Source organism: Leopardus geoffroyi, chromosome D1 (genome assembly GCF_018350155.1).
Source record: "Leopardus geoffroyi isolate Oge1 chromosome D1, O.geoffroyi_Oge1_pat1.0, whole genome shotgun sequence".
Lineage (NCBI taxonomy): Eukaryota > Metazoa > Chordata > Mammalia > Carnivora > Felidae > Leopardus > Leopardus geoffroyi.
The window spans coordinates 22,606,295-22,616,926 of record NC_059329.1 but is presented as its reverse complement, the minus strand read 5'-3'; the positions used below and the strand labels follow the sequence as shown (position 1 = coordinate 22,616,926).

The window sequence follows — 10,632 nt, the reverse complement described above, 5'->3', positions numbered from 1 at the left end:
AATCCTCCCTGAGGCCACGAATAAAAGGGACTGGGAGCTTCTTAGAAGAACGTGGAAGCTATGTGAGAAGGGGAGAGAGGAAAGACAAGAGTTTAGGAGGTCAGCCAGGTATCCTGCCACAAAATGGTTTTGTCCTTGAGTTGATGTCCTCCAAAAGGAAAAGAGGTCCTAGGGGAGCTTTCCAGCCCCCCGGCAGCCGGCTGGCACGGTGGCCTGCTTGTGTCCATGCCCCAGTGAGAGGAGAGGGGCCGGGCAGAGCCCCTGGCGGGGCAGAGACCCAGGCCTGGCGGGAGCTCCCGGGAGCACTGCTGGCTGGTCTTCGGGAGATGCTGATGTGTGTGTGGGACCCGGATGAAAAGCCTGCTGTCTACCAGTTTCACTTGCAATCCCGACGCTGTGAGCCTGGGGGGAGCACCTGCCCTGGGCAGCCGTCCCCACGTCGGCCACCTGCACTTCCTGCGAGCGACACAGCGTAGGTCACGTAGACGGTCTTCTCATGACCTCAGAACCTCCCACCCGTTCGGCTAATCACGCATATTTCACATCGTGAGACGCGTTCCCCACATACCGTCAGGATCGCAAGCTGCCCAGGGGACTGTGGTTCCACCTTCTGTCCCCAGGCCCCGGTCCCCAGTGACAACCGGCGTTTATCTGTGAGTACATCCCACAGCCAAGGGGTTGTCGTGTCTCACTTCCTCCGATTCGTTTTATGAAAGTTATTAGCACCGATTTTCCTTTTCAGGACGTGAAATACTGCCCCCCACCCGCTGCCTCCCACACATGTGCTGCTGGGAATGAATCACTGTACCTGAAGCAGACTCTGGGAGGGAGGTAGCCCTCGGTCCCCTCTGGGGTAAGTCCTAAATTCAGGTCCAGTGTCATGTGCTGCCCCGACGTCGTGTGGAGCCTCGACGACCCAGCCCTAAATTTCCCACCTCGTTCTGGTCCTGTGGAGAAGGTTCTAGTGAGCCAGCCCCTCATTAGGGCACCTGCTGTCGTCCTGCTCGTCCCCACGCGGCAGATTTCAGGTCCCTGACAGCCATGGTATTGTTCCTATGACCCGCTCACATCCTGTCTGCGAACTAGGGGTCACCTTGCCTCTTCCTTCTACAGAACCGCCCTCCAAGTCCCTCTGTGGTGACAAGCCCATGTGCAGCCCGCTTAGGCTCCTCCATGGCGTGTCCTGTGTGGCCTGATCCGCGGGCAGTGCACTCCTCCTCCCCTTGCCTCGGGAATATGTGACGGAAAAGTGTTGTCATCTCATCTGTCCCCTGTCACACGGTGAGCTGTGGCCACCTTCCTACCTGCGGAGCGGGGACCCCTCCCTCCTCAACGGGGTGAAGGAGGCACACACCACCTTCTGCTCCGGGGAAGGAAGCACCGTGGCCCGGGAGTCGGCAGGGTCCCCTGGACTCAGGTTTTGCAGACAGAGTCCGGGAGAATGCCGGGAGAAGCGTCTCTCTCTATTGACCTCTTGAGAATTTCTTTTTTTTTTTTTTTTTTTTTAACGTTTTTATTTATTTTTGGGACAGAGAGAGACAGAGCATGAATGGGGGAGGGGCAGAGAGAGAGGGAGACACAGAATCGGAAACAGGCTCCAGGCTCTGAGCCATCAGCCCAGAGCCCGATGCGGGGCTCGAACTCACGGACCGTGAGATCGTGACCTGGCTGAAGTCGGACGATTAACCGACTGCGCCACCCAGGCGCCCCCTCTTGAGAATTTCTGATTGCTTCTTCAACCAGTCAAATATACCCGCGACCCCTCGCAAGATGCTTTTCATGTAAGCTGACTTGTAAACTCCAGAATGTCCGTTCGGTTCTTTTTCACAATTTCTATCTCCTTGTTGTTTGCTGTTTGATGAGGCGTCAGTTTCTTTTAGTTCTTGAACATGGCCACGAGGGCTGCCCGGCCGTCTTGGTTAAACGTGACACCAGACTATCTCAGAAGTTTGTCTTCTCCAGCTTCATTGAGGGATAATTGACAATAAAAATGACGTATATTTAAGAGGCCCCATGGAGTGATTTCACACACACGTATATTGTGAAGTGGTTGCCACAGCAAGCTAACTAATCACTGCACACAGTTACCACTTGTGCGTGTGTGCTGAAGACACGTTAGATTCACTCTCGGCAAATGGCACGTACACAGCACAGTGTTCCCTATGGTCACCATGCCCACACTGGTTCCTCAGAACTCCGTCCTCTTGGAACTGAGTGTTTGAACCCTTTGAGCCACATTTCCCCCACACCCTCATCGCAGACAGATTCTGTTACCATTTCCTGGCTGAGAGTGGGTCACACTTGCCTGTTGCTTTGACGCCTCAAAGTTTTTGGATGAAACTGGATACTTTAGGTAAATTATTGTCGCAGCGCCGGATATCGATTCCCACTCTTTCACCCCACCTCCAAAACCAGGGCTTTTGATTGTTGTTTTCTTGACTGGACTCAGTGACTTGCCTGGACGATTTTAGTGAGGCTGATTTTCTTTCCATGAAAACATCCACCTTCTCCCCGCAGAGGGACAGCTGTGTGTCCCCCACAGTTACCGGGAGGGCGGTCAAGCAGGACTCTTCCCCAGGGTCTCTTTCTCTGTGCCCTGTGTTAGGCTCTCTGCCTCCATGGCTTCAAGCAAACTGTGAGGCTCCAGTAATTACTGGTTGATGGCTGAGTGTTTTCCACCAGGCCCTGGGGCAGAGAGAGCTCCCCAGTTTGAATTTGCTGGATATCTTCAGGGCTATTTCCAGAGATTTGAAACGATGGTTTACAAAAGTATTTTTCACCAGTTATGTGTCTCACTGGGCGGGGTGAGGTGGGTTAGCAGTTCTCATGACACCATCTGGAATGGAAACCCTGCACTCACCGTAATCCAGCCTCCTGAAGAGAAAATAAAGGTTATTTAGAACAAAATAGTGTGATTAAAAAAAACAAAAAACAAAAAACAAAAACCTATTATGGGTTTCTTGTAGCATAACTCTTACAGCTGGGGACAAATGCTTTCCTGCGCTCCAGATTGGCCAAACAGGACAAGACAAGGCAGACATGTTTCATTTCCAAGTACTGAGTCAACACCACCACCACAATCTATTGTGTTCTGTTGTGTTCTGGCCTGCACTTTATAAAAGTCTAAGCACATGTGTATATCTCTGTGTTTAATGAATAAGAAAGAAACTTTAAAGGTGGGGGTCTTTGTCCACACCGTATTTCAGTACTTCCCTTAAATATGGCAAACTTTTTTTTTTTTAAGATTGTCTAAAAAATGTTTTTTTAATGTTTATTTATTTTTGAGAGAGAGCGAGCATGAGCAGGGGAGGGGCAGAGAGAGAGGGAGACACAGAATCCAAAGCAGGCTCTAGGCTCTGAGCTTTGGGCCTGATGTGGGCCTCGAACTCATGAATCATGAGGTCATGACCTGACGTAAAGTCAGACGCTTAGCCGGCTGAGTTCCCAGGCACCCCAATATGGCAAACTTCTTGAGATGGGGACCCATTTTCTAATACTTAAATTTCTCAAAATCTTAGGCTATGTAAATCGGGCTTTATTATTCCAATTACGATTGGGAATTTGAGACACATATGAGCGATGTCCTCTTATCCAACTCGGCGCCCTGAGTTGGACCCGTGGAGGGAGCAGGGCCAGTATTGCTGGGGGGCAGGCAGGGCCCGGGCTCCTCAGGCACTGCGTCCACTCTGTGTCCCGGGGAAGGGCGGCTTCGCCCGGCTGCCATTGGCCGCTCCCCCAGCCCACACGTATAAAGCCCTCGTCCTCGCGGATGCTGGGCGCCTGCAGTCCTGCCTCGTTCTGCCAGTCGTCGGGGCTGGGGCCAAACGGAGAGATGGGTCACTGCCTGTTGCTGCTGCTGCTGTCCTCACAGCTGGGCTTCCTACCAGGTGAGTCCCTGGGGAGCACACGGGAGGGCAGTGAGGACGATGAGGATCGGGTGAGTGGCAGACTCCAGCTCCAGAGGTGACCTCTCTCTCTGACTCTCTGTCTGCCTGTCTCATCATGAGTCGACCCAACAGGGAAGGTTACCATGTGAGTTATCATCGAACTGGGGACATCTGGCTTTTGTAGGGATACATGTCTATGTCTTTCTGCTCGTACCTTTGTCATAATTTCATCTAGTTCAACACTTTTCAGGCTGAGATGTGCTGGGACTCCCTTCCTTGAAAAGTTTAAGATTTCGATCATTGGGTTATCCTGTGGAATCAGGATGGTCCCTCGCCCCAAACGTGGTTCAGATGTCCGGATACGTGATGCCACATCGCACCCAGAGGGAATGACAAGGCTTTTCACTTGCCACCTGAGGCTTTCTGGGGAGAGCAGGGCCCGAGTCCCACCGGTATCTCAATGGCCAAGGAGGAGGGAAGGGAGACTGGCTTGGGATTTACATGGCACTTGGGAGAGGGCAGGGGAGGGTTCCAGGATGCAGTGAGGTCTGTATGGTTGGAACCTCCCACCCGTGCCAATGCAGAAGCCCAGGACCCGTGTGTGGGGCAGAAGGCGTGAACCCGGAGAGCTGTCGGCTATCAAACATCAAAAAATGGAGCCAGATATTTTATTAATGGGAACAAAATTTAGCGTTCAGTACCACTGTGGGACACTTAGATTGAATCATAAATTAGTCATTCAGAGGCTCGATCATTTTCCACAACTGCTCGCTGACAGGCGTTGCTGAAAGCAGTGTGGGTCTCATATCACCTTCGATGCAAAACTTTATTAATTCAGCTATTGCCGCTGTGGGTGTCGGCATACGGACATATTAAAAGCCATTTATAGTTGACACACACACACACACACACACACACAGACTATGACAGTTGTTCAAACACAATTAAGATACAACTAATTTGTTTTGTAGTCACATTATCACCACAAAATAAACGATTTTATGTTCAATGTAAATAGCAACACTGAATTTATCATAGCATTCACAGAGTCAGATGTTTTACGTCTACAGAATAGTGCCCACAGCTTTCATTTGATCCCGTGGGTTGACTGAAAAGTGCAATGGTCGCTGGCGGCATTTGTCTGCAATGTTCTCCGTCTGCAGGTGGAATCAGCCCATTAAGGGTCCACGTTTCTTTCTCGGCACGTGCACTAGAAGACTCAGAATAAAAAACATGCCAAACTGAGGCTCCTGGATGGCTCAGTTGGTGAAGCCTCCGACTCTTGACTGAGGCTCAGGACACGATCTCAGGGTCGTGACATCCAGCCCTGCATCTGGCTCTGCCCTGTTCCTGGAGCCTGCTTAAGATTCTCTTTTTCCTTCCTCCCTCCCCCACTCACGCTCTCTCTCTCTCACTGTCAAAAAAAAAAAAAAAAATGCTGGCTGAATTCTGACAACACTCATTCCATGAATGACAGGGCCAGACTGAATGTGTGCCTGCCCTTCTAGAGGCTGCCTGAAGGGGGCAGTCCTGCTCACTATGATCTGACTGCGGGAGGAGGTAAGACCCCTCCACCTGCCCCACCTGAATCCACAGGTCACTGAGGTCCATGTGTGAGGACGGAGAGGAGCCAGGGAAGACGGTCACCTATGCCATCAGGATGCAGCACAGACACAATCATCACAGCTCACACTGGAGGAGCCTGAGATGCTGACCCTCAAGGGACACGCAGACACGGACACCTCCTGAGGGGTCCCTAGGTGAGACCCCAGGACAGGCCTCCGGATGACAGGTGTGAGTCAGGCAGCCACAAACAGCAGAGTGGTGGCCAATAGTCATTCTGCTTTTTCTTCCCTTGCGCCCCTTGTTTGTCAAGGAAGCTATAACCCTGAACATAAAAGCACAGCTAACACTTTAAACCGCTTCTCCATTTCATTTGGCTGCTGCTGTCGTTGTGTGCTGAGTGCTGCCTAAGGCTAAGATTGGACCTGATGGCTCCTTGCTTTGGTAAAGTCATTCCCCGTATGAGAAAATTAGTCTCTCACATCTAATAGGAAATTCCTAGGGAAGAGAATTCATTAGCCCAGTTGGGTCAAATGTCCACCATGTTTACAGTCAACTCAGGCCAGAGGAGAGAGTCTTGTAAGAATCACATGGTTTGGCCTTTGAGGAGGTGTGTCCACACCCACCCCCCAGCCCATGGCCAGTTGTGAGTCTGTGACAAAGCCGCGCTGTTGCCATCCTGAGATCATTAGCAGGTGACGACCAGTTAGAACCTGTCTTTTCTGAGGAGGGAAACTTCATGAGTAAAGGAAACTCCCAGTGGATGAAAATCCTGCCTCCATACAGGTGCCCGGGGTCATCAGAAGGCGTGGCTTAGCATCAGAGCGTCTTTAGCGTCTCCGCGGGATGGACAGGTCCTCTGCCGAGCCTGACCAGAACTGGGCTGCCAGCTAATGACTCCGCTCCATCCCCAGCATCAGAACTCACGCATAATTTGCATGTGTACAGAGGAGCCCTGGGACAAGGAGGTTTGGGGGACAAGCTAGGGTCCTAATGATGAAAGAAGCCAGATAGACAGCAGTGGGATTTCTGACTGTCCAGCCCTTGTGGATGGATTTGAGTTGAACGAGTTCAGAGTCCGCCACCCCAAAATACATCAGGTGACAAAGGATTATTTTGAGCTGAGAGCAATTTCTGAGAAGCAGATACAAGAACAACTCTCTGCCCTCTAGGGAGGGCAGGAGGATGCTTGGTCACCAGGGGAGACCTTAGACGCCAGCCCTGAGGAATCGACATAAGGATCTTTACTAAGCAGCCCTTCCATTCTTTTCTCCATATGGTTACCTTCCCATATTTGGCCGCCTGGGGAGGTATAAACCCCTTTTCTTTCATTTTTTCACTTCTGAACAGAGTGGTTCTTTGTTAAGATGCTGTAGGAGTGCCAGTGGCGATCATTCACTCGAGTTACTCGTCACTGGCTATGCTGGTGCATACACGTGAGTGACGCTGGTGTCAGCACACTCTGTTTGGTTTTCCTCTTCTTCTTCTTCCTTTTTTTTTTTTAAACCCACATGGTACAAAGAAATGTCAGGTTAAAAAAATAGTTTATTTAGGGGTGCCTGGGTGGCTTGCTCAGTTAAACGTCTGACTCTTGGTTTTGGCTCAGGTCATGATCTCACGGTTCATGAGTTCAAGCCCGATAGTGGGCTCTGTGCTGACATCTTGGAGCCTGGAGCCTGCTTCAGATTCTGCGTCTCCCTCTCTCTCTCTGCCCCTCCCCCATTCGCACCCTTTCTCTCAACAATAAATAAACATTTTTAAAAAAATGGGGCACCTGGGTGGCTCAGTCGGTTAAGCGTCCGACTTCGGCTCAGGTTATGATCTCGCGGTTCGTGAGTTTGAGCCCTGCGTCGGGCTCTGTGCTGCCAGCTCAGAGCCTGGAGCCTGCTTTGGATTCTGTGTCTCCTTCTTTCTCTGGCCCTTCCCCTCTCGAGCTCTGTCTCTCTCTCTCTCTCTATCTCTCTCTCAAAAATAAAAAATAAACATTAAAAACAAAAAAAAGAGCTCAACTGACTGAGCCACCCAGGTTCCCCTGGTTTTCCTCTTCTTGATCTGCCTTTCCCAGTGTAGCCACTGGCGGCATCCAAAGGTGTTCCTCCCTACGGAGTCCTGTGAGGAAAGGAGCCACAGGCAGAAGTGGAGAAGCTGTTTCAGGACAGCGTGTGAAGGGGAATCTGGGGACCAGCACCTCTCCTGCCGGCTGGCTCTGTGGGGAAAAGGAGGACCCGACATCACTGGCAGGCACACTGGGGTTCCCAGGGTGGGGGACACAGCGAGAGAGCTCTGAGACCCCTGGAGCAGCACTGAGGAAACAGCGAGGACACAAAAAGAAAAAGAGCACTGGGTGTCACGGGCAGGCTCCTGAGACGTGCTGGGCCCCAGTCTCCATGTGGGGGAGACCGAAACGGGGAGCACAGAATACCTGGTCAGGTCACAAATGTTTTACTTGTAATCAGTATATGGGGCTTTGTGGTCCTCATTTGCTGGGTTATTCTTTCCTTTGTAACAGAGGTCAAATGTGGGTGCAAATTGAGGCGTCTGATGGGGGGGCAAGTGGGGGGCAGGGGACGGAACCCGACTCCATCCACTGAGTTCATCAGACCATCCAGATCTTCTCTTGGGCACACGAGATTGCAAGATCACATTTCTTGCAATTTGTTTGGAGTCAAGGGACAGCGGAGTGTGGGAGAAATTGTGTACAACGCTTTGAGCTCCGGCCCTATGAATCTCCATGTTCATCTACCTTTCCATAGAGACCTTGGAGACTATGTTAAAGACAGTAGCATAAAAACTTGAAAGGAGCTAGGATCCCTAAATAATCACCACCACCTCGTTGAACTGTGCCATGGGTGAGCATTCATTTTTTATTGTTTTAGGACACCGCCATTTCAGAGATTTTTGTCACAGCAGCCCGCCTACACCAACTAATGCATCATTTATGGCCACCTCATTTCCTATCCTTTTCAGCATCTCAGGACTCTCCCTCTTCCTTCAGCTGGCTGCCTCCAGAACCACGCAGAATCACAAACCCCAGACCTTGCCTTTTTAAAGTGCAAATCAGTGTGGTCCTCGAAAGGAAGAAGGCACGCCTGGACCCACCTATGCCCACCACTCTTCGCCCCGGTTTGATTTTAAAATATCCCAGTGGCATATCATAACGAGGAAGAGAAAAGGTGGCTGGGCCTGACACAGACCTAGTTTGCGATTTCTCCCCGTGTTCAGTGCATGTCGTCTTAAAGCTCACGAGAGTTGAAAGGTACGTTGAGTCAGCTTGATCCACCAGCTCAGGGCAAAGCTGGGTCCCATCTTTCGAACTTGTTGCAGAAAGGTGAGTCATTACAACATCTCTCCTCCAAAGTAACAGCCGGATTAAAGAGCATCAAAGGGAAACACACACTGCTACAACCTTGGTATCCATATGAAAGGGTGTCGTCTGCAGAAGGGCGGAGAAGAGGACAAATGAGACCCCGAAGCCTGGACTGCAGACCCACGGCTGTGGGGTTCAGCATGTCCTGGCGAACAGTGTTCATTAAATATTGCTGAATGAACCAGTAGATCTTTGCATCAACAAATTAATCAAGGAATGAGGAGAAAATGGAAACATCCTTCGAGGATGCCTGCTCTCTGCCTCCCAGGATTGAGATATTCGAGATAGAGCCCTCTAGTGTATCCTTCGTAGGCCAGCTCTGGGGGCTCTGTGTCCTAGGGTTCAATCCCTCCCCACACAGGAGAGGGCAGGAAGGGGTGAATAGAAAATGCCCTAATACCCTCTCCACTCCCTGCCCTCGCCCATGTCTGCTTCTGGTAACACAACTCTCTACCACACTCAGGTCAGGGTCAGTGGGATTTTAGCAGCCCTTCCAGTCACCCCAGGAGCTAACAGAAGATCCCGTCTTCTTCTCTTACAGGTACTGGCCCAATTAGGGGCCACTGGCAGCTGAGTACCAGAACCAGGTGACACAGCTTCACAAGCTTAGTGACAAAAGAAAATCAACCCCTGCCTATACTGCTGCTACTCCCAGGGTTCCTAAGGCCCCGGTTCCCTGGGTCCTAGAGTCATTTGCCTTGTCCTGGGGGCCCCAGCTCCATTGGTCCCACGAGGGATTCATACCACTCCCAACCCTGAACCTCCACTCCTAGCACTTAACTTCAGGCAAGGGTCACCCAGGTGACTTCTCAGGACCCACCTACCTTCGTAGACCTTCCTCAGGAAGCACCGCTGGCTGCCTTGAGTCTCGCAGACACTTTCCCCAGTCTCGCAAACCCCACTGGCGTTGACTCGTGGACACTGGAGACACGGTAGAGCTGGAAAGTCAAAACCCGCATGATGAGCCTCGGCCACCACTGCCTCCTGGCAGATCAGCAGGGAGCACACCTTCTGGGCCACACGCAGCCTGGAGGGGGCTGGTTCCCAGGCCTGAAGAGGTGGCTGAGAGCAGGGGATTTCTGGGTGCTTGGCACACCCCTGGGAGGAGGCATACGTGAGTATGGACAGGATCCTCCTCTACTCCCAGGGATGGAGGAGGATATGGGAGGGTCAGAAGGAGGGAAGGAGGCAAGTCAGGGAAGGCAGAGGAAAGGAGAAGAAAGGAAGGAGGAGGGAGGAGCTGCGGGTGTCACCGGCAGATGTCTCACCCGCAGCCCCAGCTCTTCACTCGTCTCCAGCCTTAGCATGGGCAGCTGCTTGCCCCGCCCTCACTCTGCAACTACGAGCGCCTGCTATGTGTGAGGCACTCTCGCAGATGTTGGGAACAGAGTGACAGGAGAGAGACATGAAACACGCATGTCACTTAGGCACTAAGTCAACAAATAAATAAGAGAAATGACTCACAGAGGACAAGGGAGAACTTCGGGTCCTGGTGACAGAGGAAGAACATGGTCCTGAGTGAACGTGACCTAGTGGGGTGGGAGGCAGTAGGGCTGTTTCCTCATCTGAGGGCTCAGAGGAGTGTTCGGAGGGGTCACTTAGCTCAAACATGAGCAACTGAAAGAAAGAAAAGCTGACTCTTTAAACACCTGGGAGATGTTGGGACACCGGTTCCGGGAAGATGAATGGGCAAGTGCAAAGGCTCAGAGACAACATTGGTCTGGCCGGTTCTAGGAAGGAAAAAGGCAGCAGAGGGAGAGGAAGGGGCAAAGGTTGGCAGACTGGGGAAGTGAGACTGAAGGGGTCCCAGGGACC

At 51.7% G+C, this 10,632-nt stretch overlaps 1 long non-coding RNA gene across 1 annotated transcript; it reads right to left on the bottom strand.

The window, feature by feature from the left end:
• Positions 1–8,295: 8,295 nt before the first annotated feature.
• Positions 8,296–10,297, bottom strand: LOC123602383. The gene is made up of 2 exons (XR_006714466.1): positions 9,642–10,297; positions 8,296–8,883 (listed from the first exon to the last, which is right to left on the bottom strand). It is a non-coding gene; the product is annotated as an uncharacterized LOC123602383 (long non-coding RNA).
• Positions 10,298–10,632: the final 335 nt, after the last annotated feature.